Source organism: Pelobates fuscus, chromosome 7 (assembly GCF_036172605.1).
Source record: "Pelobates fuscus isolate aPelFus1 chromosome 7, aPelFus1.pri, whole genome shotgun sequence".
Classification (NCBI taxonomy): domain Eukaryota; kingdom Metazoa; phylum Chordata; class Amphibia; order Anura; family Pelobatidae; genus Pelobates; species Pelobates fuscus.
The window spans coordinates 207,944,827-207,963,728 of NC_086323.1; positions in this window are offsets into that span (position 1 = coordinate 207,944,827).

Genomic DNA, 18,902 nt, shown 5'->3' on the forward strand with positions numbered 1-18,902 from the left:
AGGGAGTCCACTTGGTGGCTAAATGCCAGATTCTTCAATTGAAGTCCGAAGATAATTCCTCCATGGCATGGCATGGCCTGGCCAGATAAAAGTCGGGATAAAAAGTGCTATAAGTGCTGATCTTGCTCCGAAGAATATGACAAAACATGGTCAGTGCTAATGTAGGTCAGACAGTTTCCAAGTACTGGTAATCACAATCACAATATATCAGAAGGTTCAGCATGCCGTGTTGGGTCATATCTGTGTAGTTTCCACAGGAAAGATTTTACCTCCAGTGTTGCACACGTCTATGCATTTTGTCTCAACAAGACTTGTTTAACAAAATACATACAGTAACGGCATACACCCATCATCTATATAGAACAATGAACTAGTTAATCAGCCCATCAGTTAAAGGACCACTATAGGCACCCAGACCACTTCAGCTTAATGAAGTGGTCTGAGTGCCAGGTCCATCTAGGATTAACCCTTTCTGCTGTAAACATAGCAGTTTCAGAGAAACTGCTATGTTTACAAATGGGTTAATCCAGCCTCTAGTGGCTGTCTCATTGACAGCCGCTAGAGGCGCTTCCGCGCTTCTCACTGTGATTTTCACAGCGAGAAGAAGCCAGCGTCCATAGGAAAGCATTGAGAATGCTTTCCTATGGACTGACTGCATGCGTGTGCAGCTCTTGCCGCGCATGCACATTCAGCCGAAGAGGGAGGAGAGTCCCCAGCGCCGAGGGAGACTGGCGCTCGAGAAAGGTAAGTGTTTAACCCCTTCCTCATGCTAAAGCCTGCCGGGAGGGGGGCCATGAGGGTGGAGTTTGTTTTCCTGGCACTATAGTGGTCCTTTAACCCACAAAAAAAGCTAAGAATAACTCAATTGGGAAATAAAAACATAATACAAGCAAATGAGTTACATATACACCAAAGTATATAAATGTATATAAAACATTACATTTAATGTATCAAAGACAATAGTTTAATACCCCTGAACTATGATAATTGATTTAAAAAAATAAATAAATAAAACTTACAAGCATCTAATCTGAGCAGAATTTTGTGTATTAAAAATCAAAAAGTATAAAAATGAAAAACATATTACTGATGAAATCAACCACTGGGATGTCCCCAGACTACCCTTGTTTTCCTATCAAGGGATAACTCACTGGGTGAAAAGCCTACAGCAGCTGGAAGCATAAACGGCGTGGACCTCACCTGAAACCACAGACACACACTTAAAGGGACTCTCGAGCCAAACCCGATTTCAGAATCCTACAGTGCCCTCCTCTCTCCCGCGCCCCATCCCATGTTAAAACCCCTTCAGACACTTACCTGAATCCAGCGCCGATGTCCCTTGCGCGCTGGGTCAGGCTCCGGCCACGTTCCTCCCCCGCTGATTATTCAATGCTTTCCTATGGAGATTCCGGCGATGCTGGAGGTCCTCATGCAGAGCGTGAGGACGTCCAGCATCGTTTAAGTGAGCAAAAAGACAGCCACGAGAGGAGGACGTAACCCTGCAAGGTAATTATAGCGATTTATAAAAACAGCAATAATTACACTTGCAGGGTTAAGGGTGGTGGGAGTTGGCATCCAGACCACTCCAATGGGCAGAAGGGGTCTGGGTGCCTGGAGTGTCCCTTTAACCCATACCTCCAAAATCCCAATATTTACCCCTAAACTACCCAAGGGACACTCGGCCACTGTTGCGGTCACTTGACTAGCACCTAACCCGCTGCAGCAGAAACAGGTCTTGCCCAACCTAAAGGCCGTCCTAAGCCCATGTTACATGGCGAAAGCCAATTAATATTGTTTCCCTCATTTGCAGTTACTGGTTACATTGCTAGTGTTAACGTTAATCTACCTTTAACCATAATGACCCTCTGAGTTACATCTCAGAACTCCAAAAATGGATGCTCTCCAGTCGTGAACCTACCAAGGCTCCCTCTCAACCACAACACACTCGACAATTCGTTACCCGTACTGTCACATGGCCCAATTAGGCACGCTACAGTGGGTTTATCCGCCTTCTTCCCCCCACCCCACCCACATTCCATCTGCCAGTAATAATTTTGTATATACTCCCGACCATAAGGGTAGGAACACACCCTCCTGGGGATAGGAACACACCCTCCTGGGGATAGGAACACACCCTCCTGGGGATAGGTAACTACCTCACGGAGTCCACTAGATGTGCCTTATTCCATGGCTTCGACTCGACAAAATAAAAAAATAAAAAACCTTCCTCCACCAGTTTACCTTCTATGTGAGATTGTACTGATCAAGATGATAATTATGTGTCATGCTCTTGAATATGTAAACCGTGTATCCATACTCCCCGGTGTGGGGAGCAACTGCTATCTTTTCTTAGATCTAATCTGCAAGAAAGCCTCCTTTATCTTTTATCTTCCTTTTAAACTTATCTCGTCCAAAAAGACTGCTCTCACTTCTTCAGGGACACTTTCATCACAATTGGTCCCACGTAAAGCCAACACAGATGATCGATCTGTTTCCCTCGCTTTTATATATACCCCATATACTAGCTTGATAGGATATTCCTTATCAAAAAAGTGGAAAGTTAAAATCACACACTCCCTATCAAATAGTCTTTTTAAATGTACAATTGCATTTTAAATGTGAAAATTGACCATACGAAATGTTATTAATCCACCTAGTGTGGTGGGCACTATTATAATGGAGATAGCCATTCCCATTGTACAGCGCTATGGAATTTGCTGGTGCTATATAAATAATAGCATAATAATAAAATAATAATGTCAAAGGGTTTTTATTACATACTTGTGATCACTCTGTCACCTTCCCCCAAATGTGAGCCAGAGATTTTGGAAGTAACGGGTCACACAACAGGTAATGTTTCCTCCTTCCACTTAAAATTCAATAAAAACTGCATGAGGTGGCTCAAATCCCTCAAATAATATGGTACGTGCCTGACTTACTTCTAAGGGAAAATCAATAAACCTACAAAGGAGGGATGTGACCGAATCTATTGATCTACCACCGAGACTATTAAGATTTGTATGAAATATGGGTACTGTATCCAGAGCTGACAATATGTATCCCCCACCCATCCCAATGACAAAACTCCCATCCCTGCGAGCTATGCACACTCCCTCGCAGTTTACACACGTGTACATATAAAAATAAAACAAACAGTGAAATTAATGAGATTTTGATATTTCAGGTGCTATTTGTAAACACAACAAAGAGATCGAATTTGTGTTTTCTCTGCTGGCTTAAATATGAAATGTGAATTTTTTTGCAAAATTACTCAAAAATATTGAATAGAACAGCCCAAGAAAAACAATAAGGATAAAAAAGAATAACGTAAAAATCGAAATTCATTTAAATTAGTAGATCTTTTTTTTTCAGTCGTGTCCTTCAGTTTACTCCGCACAGGCTCAGGTCAGAATCAAATCCATTACTCGCTGCCAATCATGAATTCATGACATCAATGTTTGGCCCTTTGTTGAACTACCACAATATAAAGTTTTATACGAGTCAAACAAGAATAAGCTGTGCCAATTGGTCTGAAATCCCTGATTGCCACGCGAAGGAGTAATTGGTTAAATATTTATTCCCTTGAGGGAGAAGATATTTGATACACCAGGAAAACCTTCGACAACTCCAGTTCTCCTTAAAAATCAACTTTATAAAGAAAAAAACAGAATGTCCTTCATGTCTGGCTTGGTTCGCAGTTGATGAGCAGTTTCCTTTCAAAGATGTTTGGTGCAAAATTATACCTATATATATTTATTAGATAATACGTGATATATATTGTACAGCGCTACGGAATTTAGCCAGCACTATATAAATAATAAAATAATAATAATAATAATATATAAATGTATTTCTAGCATAATATCTTTCAAAGTCCCCGGCAGCGGCAGTTCAAACCGTTGACCTTTATTGATGATTAAAGGAGTCCTTTGACCCTTGAAAGCTTTGACTTTACTCTTTGGCCATAAAATTAAAGGTAAAACCATGTTCCCTCCACATGTCGGTGACTCTCAATCAAGTAGTACAGCTGTAAGAGGGAAAAAAATGGCATTGGCTTCGTCCAGCAGCCAATGGTTTATAAAGGCAACGACTATATTTTTCAATAGGTTTTTGTCATAACTTTGGGGTCGATGGATAGATCACAATATTCTGTGATATTAGCTAAATTGTGGATTACACAGGAGGTAAAAAAATGGACTATATACATCGTTATCAGCATCACATTGAATGAAGACTACCAGAAATAAATGCAAAAAGGAGTATTCAGAAATGTGTGTATCGTCTATAACAAGAAGTATATTTTGCATGGCCAAATCTTTGGACTGAAGACGTTTAGCGGACAATACAGAGTTATGTTTTTCCATTTCATACTTTGCCCCAGAAGGATAAATTTACCATGCAATTTCATGATACAAACCGAAAGTGATATCGTTTATATTGGATTCGAAATTTCTGTCCCATGTTTTATTTCACTGTAATTTTAACATCATGTTGATCTCTTGCTCGTTAAAAACATATTGCTTTTATTAGTGAAATTGCATGAGGCAACATGGAAATCAGTTCTTACATAAAAATATGAAAATATCTCTGGCACACAGAACATCCTGATATTCGCGAAACGACAAGCAGCGCCCAGGAACACAAAATTCCTCTTTTTGGACTAGACGTGGTGTTAAGTGGCGGTGGCTACAAGACTTAAGCACGGCAAACATTTTACTTTTTTTTTTCAAATTGATACAGTTCAAACTAAAATGTCTTGGTTGCAAAGAATTTAGGACAAAGTTCGATTAAAAGCTTCATGATTCAAAATGACACAGAATCGGTTGAAATTCTACCGAATTGCACTTCTGCCCGATATGAATCTCCATGTCTGTTATGGACTACGTCCCTCTCACTGTGACATCTCGTTTGACCATTAATAACCAAGAGTATAGCACTTCTCTAGTGAGTATAGTGCAAAAATAGTATAAATATGTATCCTAAAATACCTTAGTAAAAACTCAATGACATTTTACACACCAATATGTACCTTTCAAAATATAATAGGTGCAATTGTGGAATAATGTTTACAAGATTCATTTAAAAATATATATAACATTGGAGCACTTCACGACCCCAGTGAAACTGCCCAGAATGGGTAAAACTCCCACAGACACACGCTGGTGGGATTGTGGGGAAAAGGGTACATATCTGCACATGTGGTGGACATGCCCAAAAGTTACCCGTTACTGGGACGACATAGCCAGACTTTTAACAACGATACTTAAAAAAACAATCCGACCAGACCCCTGGTCTTTCCTCATTGCCAAACCAATAGATAACTTAACCAACAAAGAAACAAAGCTACTAAACAAAATAAACCTAGCTGCCAGGAGGGCTCTAGCGCTGACGTGGCTCCAGGTTGACACCCCACACATGGACAAGGTACTTCACAACATCAAAGAAGCCTGCCTCATGGACAAGCTGACAGCTCAGGTGCGAGAGACATTACCGCGCTTCCTTAAAGTGTGGGAACCCTGGGAGGAATATATTGACTCACTGAGAACAACACCAGTGCGCAGCCATCCCCCCCTCCCCCCCCCCCGGCAGCAGAGTCCACACCCCCTCCTAAAGGGCACAACTTCCTCTGCCCACTCACTGGCCTTCCTCACTCCCCCCCCGTCCTGAAAACACGTATGCACCTCAATTTGAAGGCCCCCTACAGAGATGCCTGAGCCCAAGAACCCACATAGCAAAAAATGTAGAGGGTACATGGCCATAACCCACTCTTGCTAAGATATCTAGACAACGAAGAGGTCGGCCTGCACCCCCCCCCCCTCCCCACAGAGCCAAGATGGGAGAGCGACGTCTCCCCCCCAATCCCCTTTTTTTTCTCTTCTTCTTTTTTTTTCCATTCTTTGCAGTATTTCTTCTCCTTTAAGTTGTTCATAAGGCGTGTAATATGCACCTGATTGTTACTGCTTGTTACCTAAAACCCCAAATATGACAGACGATGACTGTACTCGTCATGCTCCGAACAAACCGGCTACGATACAAACAAAATAAAAGTATGCTTTGGCTTCTGCGTAAGCCCTGAACTTATAACTGTCACTGCAAAATCTCTCATGCTCAGGTTGGTTTCTGTGCAAACCGAAATATCGTACAAGGGATGACTCTCACTGTCTGTCACAACCTAAATAAAGAATAAAAAAAAAAAAAAAACATCGGAGCACTTACATATTGAAGAGCTAAAGACCTGGCTCTGGTATAAACAGCAGGAGGATCTGCCCCTTCCATCTGGAACTTTACCTCTTGATTAGTCCTGTACATGTGCTCAAAAGGACATACACATAGATTAGTATTGTCTGGAACCTTATAAGGATTGATAAATAAGTAGGATACTCACACAATTGGAACCCTAAGGAAGGCTCCATAGTATTTGTGAGAACACTCTCCCTTCTTATAAGCAAAAAGAACAGGATACCAAAGTGGAATAGTTAAATTCAATTCAATAAACAAAAATATTTTAAACAAACTTTAAACTCAATATACCAGAATCAATCTAAATAGTTCTGAATCTCGAGTTTCGCCTCTCGAATCTAATGGCTTACTTGTCGTCTTACGAACAATTTTATTTATTCAATAGTAAATTAGATTCCATCAATACATTGTGCTATCAGAATTAAATTTAGAAATAGGCCTCTCTCCCATCTGTCAATCAACACACACACATTAAGCTCAGGAAATGTGGGCAGACTTAAGATTTCTCACTTTGGAGGAAAACCTGGTGAAATGTTCAACCAAACTAATTGCCCTAGATGTGTGCCCCAGGCGTTGGCGGGTGCCGAGGGTCATCTTATGGTTAATCCTGCTTTGGCATCACAGTATCACAAAGTATTAACCCAGACATACACAGAGCCACACTCTTAGCAAAGTCTCCAGCGGATGGCTATCCTCCTCTTCTGACCTCTGGATTCATCCCGACTTGACGTATGCCTGAGATTTACTTAGCGAGGACAGATCAGCCACTCGCAATGGCGTCAATACTCACAAACTCCTGGAAACCCACCACCATTGGTAGACGAAGGAATAATCCCGAGATATAAAATAAATTGTGATCATTTTCCTATGTACCAAGATACATCTTCCACTCTCTCTCTCTCTCGCTCTCTTTGTGTCTTCTCACACTGGATTTATTTTTCGGTGTTGATCTGCTTCCCCCTCTTTCTGTCACTTTCCATCTTTGTTTAAATCGGTTTTACTGACAGAATTGTAATTTTGATGCCATTTTAAAGATTTTATTTTATTAAACAAATTCACATATTGAAGTAATTTTTCATTTCTGGGACTTGGCCAGATCTAACACCATAAAACGGCATTTGTTGCTTGTTATAACTAAAGGGAATACATTAACCAGTTGGTTGCATAATTACATAGCCAATAATTATTATAATATCAATCATCACCCACAACTGACTTGACTCCAGAGTTCATGGTTTTACTTGAGCTCATTTTCGCTGTCGTTAAAATAGTTTAAGGAAAAATGGAACAAGATTTTTTTCATACCAAAAGTGTTTTTCTGGTAATGGGTAAATAGCACCTTAATGGTCGAAAAAGGTTCTACGGTAGAAAGCCCGTGGAACACAAGAGCAAACAGGTAATAGATTGTATCATTTTCTATATGTAGATTTCCCACTACGATTGCCACCAAAGTCAAGCCAGTCTCTAATTTTTCCAATATAATAATTTAAATAAGGCTTACCGGCCCCAGTTCAGTCCTAATAACACTGAAGTGTGTAGACTTGCACTTGTCCATTTTTAGTGAGGGAGATGTTTCTTGGTGGAGGAGATAAACTCTATTAAGAGGTATATATATTTTTCCAAAGACAGAAATTTTTTCGGAAGACAAAGGAGTTTTGGCTTGGCTGGATACCGATTCAAACCAAACCGAAAAGTCACATAATATAATATTATGTATATATTTTACAGTTCACTGATAGGGCTAATTTCACACCATCTGGTTCACAGATAAAGTGAGAAAAGGTAACCGGTAAAGAGAAAAAGAGGAGGAGAAATAAAACATAATCTGACTTCCTGAAAAAGCACCCAATTGGAGGGAGAAGCATCGTGGTCTGCACCTGATGGAGATAAGGCCATGGGCTCCACCCACTGGTATATATTTATATATTTATTACATATGCAATATATCTAGATTTGTGTTACTGCTCCTCCTGTTTCCCACTTGATCTGTAAAAAATAAAATCAACATTTAGTTACTGTCCACCAATTGCCTTTTTTTCACCATCAACCATCTCTAGTTTTGGCACCATGGTTGGTATTTAGAACAAGGACCCCATCAAAAACTTGTTGGGTTAATCTGTAAATCGTCTATATTTCGGCTCAGATTTTGGGAACACTCGATCAGTTGAATTGCAGTTTGGTCCGAAATGAATCTCCAAGTCTAGTCCTTATTGTTTTTGTCCACGATGGTCAATAGCCCAACAATTGAGTTTGAGTACAAGGAGGCAGCTGCTCTACTAAAATAGGTTCCGGATTCTTTTAATACTTTCCGAACCATCTCTTGGGCGGAGGTTCAGAAGAGATCTTCATCTCTTTCTAGGCTTCATTAGAGGTCAAAGTTGTACACCTCTCCTTTTCTGTACTCTTCCTTCTGATATTTGTGTGATTTTCACTTCCAGCTTTTGATATTGCTCGTGGACAATATGGTAGTTTTATTTCCATTGTTATGCACGTGACCAAATATTATCTGTGAGTCATCTTTTACAGATGTTTTATTGTTTTGTTTTTGATAAACACAAAGATTACGTATAATTTCCCATAAAACCAATTCATGAAAATAACTGTTTAACTTGTATAATGATAAGATCCATCATCAGCGGCCAACATGGTCACATCTGAGAATGTGTGTTGTTATTAATTTATTAAACAGAAGATTTTAAAATATTCCTGATTTTCTTTATCAGAGTATAAATAGAAAGGATGAAATATCGAAATCATTGCAATAAAATGTAGATCAAAATTATTTTTAAACATTATCGTATTCATTATACACATTTTTTTCATAGAAGGTTTTGTTTCTATCTACGCTATTGATAGGGTTATTTTGTCCCAGAATCGAGATTGGTGTAGTGCAGGGATAGGCAACCTTCGGCTCTCCAGATGTTGTGGACTACATCCCCCATAATGCTCTTACACACATAATGCTGGCAAAGCATCATGGGAGGTGTAGTCCAAAACATCTGGAGAGCCGAAGGTTGCCTATCTCTGGTGTAGTGGAATTGTAGTTAGCGTTGACTCATTTACGTGCACATTCCAACAATTACCCAGTATTGATTGATTTTCTTTTGAATAGAAATCCCAAACTGAAAATAATGGCAGAATATTGGTCAACACAATTCGACTAAACGTTAAAATCAGTTTTGGATGAAACAAAATCTATTTTTATCCGAATTCAATCGGACAAAACAAAAATGTTCCCAAGAAAAACCCATATATCCTGGTCCAGGATCACCCTCTCAAATTTTACTTTTCCATTAGACTTGTCTTTCCTCAATATGACCATCATCTGCTAACTTTGGTTTCCATCCATCTTCCCATACAAACCTCAGCACCCACCTCTTCTCATTGTGTACAAAGCTGCAAAGTAAGGACTGATCTCAATGGTTATATTCCCTAAAACCCCACCTATCTAATCATTTAAACAATGCATTTTCTTTAATCATGCCTTTGATTTACCACTTTATACACCACAGATGTCAATTTTGACATACAAAATCTACATGGTGTCTTCAAAAATCTTCTTTATTTGTAGAACTATTTTAGGAGATCCATCTCTGGACAACTTAATTCATAACAAGTTGATGCTTCATTCTACCCTTTCCCTCACAAAAAACTGTCCCACACCAATCTCTTTCTTTCACTTTGTCATGGCGAAGGGACATTTGATTTAATTTCCTACTCAAATCAAGCAGCCTTTTTCCATCTTGGTAACCTGATGGACAATAAGTGACTGAAATACAATCCACACACAACACAAATGACCTTTCTCAGACCGGTTCATAAAGCACTTCTCAAATGTTCACTTTCTTATATAAGCACAGTTTACGGTTCAGCCAAGTCATTTTTCCTGCAATGGAAATTTTGTTTGGAATGTCTGACTGTCATTCATGTTACAGTTTGGTTCAGCCGAATATCCTCTATGGAAAATGATTCAGGGTAATATGTAGGCAACCCAAAAAGGGCCCGAAAATGGGCCATTCAGTGCAATATTATGCATATATTTTATAGTACACTGATAGGTGCATGTTAGGTCCATGTGATTCGCAAATCAAGTGATTAGTGAACAACAGGGGAAAGAACAGGAGGAGGAGTAAAAATCGAATCTCGATATAAAATCTGTAAATATAGATTCGTTTTACTGCACCTCTTTTTCCACTCTGTTGGTCACGTGACTGAACATTATCTTGGAGTCGTATTTGACAGTATGTTAACAGGAGTAATAATGTCTTCCAGACTTGGGCACAGAGAGAAATCAGTCTGCAGAATCATTTTTTCTGAAATAGAACATATTTCGAGACAGCGCAAATACAGATGGATGTTGGTTCAGCTCTGCCGAATGCCTATTATGGAACTGAATCCATAGAGCAAAAAAAAAGGCACAAAAATGGGCCAATCAGTGTGCTGCTAAATATGTACATAATATAATGTAATATAAATATAATATAATGTAATATTAAAATATAATATAATGTAATATAGAATATAATATAATGTAATATTAAAATATAATATAATGTAATATAGAATATAATATAATGTAATATAGAATATAATATAATGTAATATAAATATAATATAATATTATAGAATATAATGCAATATGTACACAATATAACGTAATATAAATACAATATAATGTAATATGTGCACAATATAATTTAATCTAAATATAATATAATGTAATATAGAATATAATATAATGTAATCTAAATATAATATAATATAATGTAATATTAGAATATAATGTAATCTAAATATAATATAATGTAATCTAAATATAATATAACGTAATATTAGAATATAATTTAATCTAAATATAATATAATGTAATCTAAATATAATATAATGTAATCTTAAAATATAATATAATGTAATCTAAATATAATATAATGTAATATTAAAATATAATATAATGTAATCTTAAAATATAATATAACGTAATATAAATATAATATAATGTAATATAAATATAATATAATGTAATATTAAAATATAATATAATGTAATATAGAATATAATATAATGTAATATAGAATATAATATAAAGTAATATAGAATATAATGTAATATGTGCACAATATAACGTAATATAAATACAATATAATGTAATATGTGCACAATATAATTTAATCTAAATATAATATAATGTAATATAAATATAATATAATGCAATATGTACACAATATAATTTAATATAAATATAATATAACGTAATATTAGAATATAATGTAATATAAATATAATATAATGTAATATTAAAATATAATATAATGTAATATAGAATATAATGTAATATGTGCACAATATAATGTAATATAAATATAATATAATTTAATATATAATGTAATGTAATATAATATAATATTATAGAATATAATGCAATATGTACACAATATAACGTAATATAAATACAATATAATGTAATATGTGCACAATATAATTTAATCTAAATATAATATAACGTAATATTAGAATATAATGTAATCTAAATATAATATAATGTAATATTAAAATATAATATAATGTAATCTAAATATAATATAATGTAATCTAAATATAATATAACGTAATATTAGAATATAATTTAATCTAAATATAATATAATGTAATCTAAATATAATATAATGTAATATTAGAATATAATATAATATTAGAATATAATGCAATATGTACACAATATAATTTAATCTAAATATAATATAACGTAATATTAGAATATAATGTAATCTAAATATAATATAATGAAATATAAATATAATATAATGTAATATGTATACAATATAATGTAATCTAAATATAATATAATGTAATCTAAATATAATATAACGTAATATTAGAATATAATGTAATATAAATATAATATAATGTAATATAAATATAATATAATGTAATGTAAATATAATATTATATTATATTATAGAATATAATGTAATATAAGTAATATAGGATATAATGCAATATGTACATAATATAATGTAATATTATAGAACATAATATAATATAAATAATATAATGTAATATTATAGAATATAATGTAACATGTACATAATATATTATAGAATATAATGTAATATTATAGAATATACTGTAAATATAAATAATATAATGTAATATAGAATATAATGTAATATAATAGAATATAATGTAATATGTACACAATATAATGTAATATTATAGAATATAATGTAATATAAATAATATAATGTAATATTATAGAATATAATGTAATATAAATAATATAATGTAATATCATAGAATATGATGTAATATGTACATAATATATTATAGAATATAATGTAATAGAATATAATGTATATCTTTTGTACATCGATAGGAGCATTTTCTCACCATTTGCTTCACAGATCCAGTAAGAAAAAGTAACGGATAGAGGGGAAACCAGGAGGAGCAGTAAATCTAGATTTATTAAATATATAAATGTACAAATATAGATAGTTTTACTGCCCTTCCCATTTTTTCCTTTGTTGCTTACTTCACACTTGATCGATTAATAAACTCATCATTTAGTTGCTGTCCTCTTACAATCAATCATCTTTTTATTTTGGACTCACAGGCTGAACTCCGAATACCAAATCAAACCAGCACGTTTGGCCATCGTGCTAGCCATGTGCTTGGTTATATGTCCGTACAGTGCTTCGGGGGGAAACTGAGCTTTGCCGAACAGCCCAAAAATAATAAAAAGTCAGAATTTGACATAGGCAATCTTTGGAGAGTTTTTATCTTTTTCTTCATTAGTTGCTAAGGTTTTTACTGTATTAAACGTTTTTTTATAAACACCCACCTTCTAAGGATAACATAATTACTGTAGTGGACTCCGGGCAACCCGACTGGTTACCTCCGCTAGTCCTTCCTTCAGCTGGTCAGGGACCAATTAGAATACAAAGTGACCCATTCCCCCCCCCTCCCCCCCCCCCCCCCGTAACTGGACAACTCCTAGTCCTGGAGGTACAACAACAACTTCATTGGCCACACACAGCTTTTATGCAAAACCCCACACAATCCCAGTGTCCCCTCCCAGGGTCCTCCCCCTCCCAGGGGTCTTCAGCATGATCCTGGAGTCCCAGTCCCTTTGTCACCTGTTCCCGCCACCCAAGCACTGAGTTCCCACTTCCACTTCCCAGGAATCCCTTTGACCCCTGTTCACGCCACCCAAATGTAGGGTCTCCCACTTCCTGTAACAGGGGGTCTTCTTTCCAGGACCCTCTGTACCTGGGAGTCACAGCGTGGGAAAACTTCCCACCTCCTGGACTCCCAGTTATAGAAAACCCGCCAAACAAGCCATCATCCCCAAAGGATGTGCATACCAATCCCAGGGACCCCCATAACAGTGCCAGGCTCGAACTGCCTCTGTTTGTGGGGTCCCTATGTGAAACCAGGCAAGGGAAGCATCTCCTTTTGGGATACTGGGAGTACCGTTTGCCTATACGAAATGTCAGCCACCCAGAGTAGCATTCACTAATTACTTCCCTTGCAGTTTCACACCTATGTTGCAAGTGTGAATGTTCTAACTGATTGGTGTGAGCATTCTAATGGGGCACTGGGGAGATCTCTGTTCGGGAAACGAACGAGGTAGGAAGCAATCCGCGAATGCGCACTCTAGATAGCGTTCATCTAGATGAATGCGTGGCCACCCAGGGAACGTCACGCACCATGGTTTTCCTCGCAGTTTTGGCATCAGGTCTGGGTGCTAACGGTCTGATGGGCGTTCTAATTGCCAATTAGAGGGAGTCCTCATTTGGGAGGCGAATAAAGTCTCTTCGTGGGGATATTCCCGAACGGACGGGGGATAAGGTGCATGTAAATGGGGCGAAACACACAAACACAGTTGGAAAAGTCATGAATGGGGAGGCTGTCTGCCACACTTACCATTTTTCACTATAGTGTGAATTGCCAGAAAACATGGCTGAATTTGAAGATTTCTCTAATATGGTGAGTTTGGGGTACAGTTTGAAACTATTGTATTTGTCACTTTTATGAAACTATCATTCAGCTGAATTCAAATCTGTCTACCATCATTCTCCATCATTCCCGAGCTATTCAAGGTTTTTAGCACCATATTTCAGAGATCCAATCTTTTTAGGTATTTTTATTTCTATCAATGAAAAAAAACATTTGATTGTGGTAATCTTTTCCCAAGAGTTTTCCTTTGGCCTGAGTACTTCACAAGAAAGACAAAATTATATTTTCTTTGGCAAACTTTTAATCTCATGAAAAGTTACAGTTAATCCTGGAAAGTTGAGGTTCTCAAGTCTATATTTTGAAGACACAAGTCAATTAGTACATATTTATTATGTCATGTTGCCATATACTTATCTAATCAGAAGATGACTCAAAGAAACATTGAAATATTTGGATTCAATTCAGTGTGGTATGAAGACTTTCCCATCTCAATTAGAAACATTTCCCAACTATTCAACTTCGGGGAGAGTGGTTTGGAAAGATACCATAGTGGCTTCATAACATGCCTTGGTAATAAAACCCTTGAGGTGTATGCAATAATCTGTGAATTATGGAGAAAGGACTAGAGAACAGGACATTTCAGGCCAAAAGAACTGATTTAGAAACAAACATTCTTAAACTTAATGCGTTTTCCAACTGAGATGTTTTGGGAAGAATAAAATGGAGTTTCCATGTGTTCTTGCCACAGTTCTTGGTTTGGTGAATAGACTAGAATTGTATTTCAAGAAATTGAATACCCATGGAAGTAATACATATCTTCTCTATTTATGGAGTAGTTAATGAGAATAGTATGTGGAAATTTGAAAAGTGCTCAAAGTCAGTAGAACAAATATCCTATAGGTGTGAAGAACATGTTATCAGTTTAATAAGAAGCGTAGTGGGTAATATGATTATTTAGATGGATTGGATGAGCCAGTGGTTGCCCATTACATTGCCCCCCATCTCCTGGGACGCCTGATGAAGGTCAAATAAAAAAATCAGAGTCCAGTGGATCCTTCTACTTCCTGGTATTGCTTCTTAATCGTACACATGGAGACTACTCTACCTTCTATCTACCAGGAAAACTTGATTAATCATACATCACTGTGCAGGGAAAAATCAATTACTGAGTGCTTTATCGGACCCATAATGCCAGGGTGGTCAACCCCCCACCATCTCCTCATCTATATGTTGAAGGTGAGTGATTAAATGATAGACTAGGTGGTTGGCCAAGGTTAAACCCACACCCTGTATACAATGGAATTATGTAACAGTAACATGTGCCCAACTGCTTATCCCATTTTTATCCTGGGGATCCCGTCTGCTAATATACCAGTCCCCCTTATATGGACTGGACAATGGAATTAGCCAATTCCTTTAGAATGACCGTTACATGAGAACAAAGTTGAAGATTGGATTAGGTGGTGAGACTTTCCAGGCTTTCTACACTGGGTTAAAGAATTTCTGCCAGGGGGCAATAGATGTAGTCATATGGCACCTTTCTCAAACTCCAATCTCTCACTTCCTGATGTACCTGGACGAGAGGTAGAAAGGATCATTAAGGCTTCCCAATCTGGAGAAAGGGTCTTGATAAACCCTGCTTACTATTTTGCAAAGCTTTAACTATTGGTTACCTGGTTTAATGTTAGTTTGGTTTCTTTTATTAATCCTTTGTCAACTGTTTCGATGGGTATTTACTTTAAACTCCAAGTATTTCTCATGGATGTAGAGAACGCTTTAATTTTAGGGGTGTGAGTGGGGGTGGGGCCAGGGGCGAAGCAATTCAGACTGTGAGTAGAAGTGTGGCCACTTACTTACTAATAACAATTTATAGAACTAAAATGTAATTAAGAAGAAGAACAATGTATCTAATTTACACAGACTGACTTCTAAACACATTTATTGGAGTTTAATGACTTCAAACTGGGTTTTATTCCCTTCTTTTGGATCAACAGCAAAAACAAATGTGAGGAAGGCTGAACTTGATGGACGCAAATCTCTTTTCAGCTATGTAACTATGTAACTATGTAACTATGTCTGTTCGTCCACCCATTGTAAAGCGCTGCGGAATTTGATGGCGCTCTATAAATATCATAATAATATTAAAAAGTATGTAAGAAAAAAAAGACACATTACTGGGAGTATTATTGCTGTGGAGCTCTGTTATACACTCAGACACATTACTGGGAGTATTATTGCTGTGGAGCTCTGTTATACACTCAGACACATTACTGGGAGTATTATTGCTGTGGAGCTCTAGGATACACTCAGACACATTACTGGGAGTATTATTGCTGTGGAGCTCTGTTACACACTCAGACACATTACTGGGAGTATTATTGCTGTGGAGCTCTGTTATACACTCAGACACATTACTGGGAGTATTATTGCTGGGGAGCTCTGTTATACACTCAGACACATTACTGGGAGTATTATTGCTGTGGAGCTCTGTTATACACTCAGACACATTACTGGGAGTATTATAGCTGTGGAGCTCTGTTATACACTCAGACACATTACTGGGAGTATTATTGCTGTGGAGCTCTGTTATACACTCAGACACATTACTGGGAGTATTATTGCTGTGGGGCTCTGTTATACACTCAGACACATTACTGGGAGTATTATTGCTGTGGAGCTCTGTTATACACCCAGACACATTACTGGGAGTATTATTGCTGTGGAGCTCTGTTATACACTCAGACACATTACTGGGAGTATAATTGCTGTGGAGCTCTGTTATACACCCAGACACATTACTGGGAGTATTATTGCTGTGGAGCTCTGTTATACACTCAGACACATTACTGGGAGTATTATTGCTGTGGAGCTCTAGGATACACTCAGACACATTACTGGGAGGATTATTGCTGTGGAGCTCTGTTACACACTCAGACACATTACTGGGAGTATTATTGCTGTGGGGCTCTGTTATACACCCAGACACATTACTGGGAGTATTATTGCTGTGGAGCTCTGTTATACACTCAGACACATTATTGGGGGTATTATTGCTGCGGAGCTCTGTTATACACTCAGACACATTACTGGGAGTATTATTGCTGTGGAGCTCTGTTATACACTCAGACACATTACTGGGAGTATTATTGCTGTGGAGCTCTGTTACACACTCAGACACATTACTGGGAGTATTATTGCTGTGGAGCTCTGTTATACACTCAGACACATTACTGGGAGTATTATTGCTGTGGAGCTCTGTTATACACTCAGACACATTACTGGGAGTATTATTGCTGTGGAGCTCTGTTATACACTCAGACACATTACTGGGAGTATTATTGCTGTGGAGCTCTGTTACACACTCAGACACATTACTGGGAGTATTATTGCTGTGGAGCTCTGTTATACACTCAGACACATTACTGTGAGTATTATTGCTGTGGAGCTCTGTTATACACTCAGACACATTACTGGGAGTATTATTGCTGTGGAGCTCTGTTATACACTCAGACACATTACTGGGAGTATTATAGCTGTGGAGCTCTGTTATACACTCAGACACATTACTGGGAGTATTATTGCTGTGGAGCTCTGTTATACACTCAGACACATTACTGGGAGTATTATTGCTGTGGGGCTCTGTTATACACTCAGACACATTACTGGGAGTATTATTGCTGTGGAGCTCTGTTATACACCCAGACACATTACTGGGAGTATTATTGCCGTGGAGCTCTGTTATACACTCAGACACATTACTGGGAGTATTATTGCTGTGGAGCTCTGTTATACACTCAGACACATTACTGGGAGTATTATTGCTGTGGAGCTCTAGGATACACTCAGACACATTACTGGGAGTATTATTGCTGTGGAGCTCTGTTACACACTCAGACACATTACTGGGAGTATTATTGCTGTGGGGCTCTGTTATACACCCAGACACATTACTGGGAGTATTATTGCTGTGGAGCTCTGTTATACACTCAGACACATTACTGGGAGTATTATTGCTGTGGAGCTCTGTTATACACTCAGACACATTACTGGGAGTATTATTGCTGTGGAGCTCTAGGATACACTCAGACACATTACTGGGAGTATTATTGCCGTGGAGCTCTGTTACACACTCAGACACATTACTGGGAGTATTATTACTGTGGGGCTCTGTTATACACCCAGACACATTACTGGGAGTATTATTGCTGTGGGGCTCTGTGATACACCCAGACACATTACTGGGAGTATTATTGCTGTGGAGCTCTGTTATACACTCAGGCACATTACTGGGAGTATTATTGCTGTGGAGCTCTGTTATACACTCAGACACATTACTGGGAGAATTATTGCTGTGGAGCTCTGTTATACACTCAGACACATTACTGGGAGTATTATTGCTGTGGAGCTCTGTTATACACTCAGACACATTACTGTGAGTATTATTGCTGTGGAGCTCTGTTATACACTCAGACACATTACTGGGAGTATTATTGCTGTGGAGCTCTGTTATACACTCAGACACATTACTGGGAGTATTATTACTGTGGAGCTTTGTTATACACTCAGACACATTACTGGGAGTATTATTGCTGTGGAGCTCTGTTATACATTCAGACACATTACTGGGAGTATTATTGATGTGGAGCTCTGTTATACACTCAGACACATTACTGGGAGTATTATTGCTGTGGAGCTCTGTTATACAC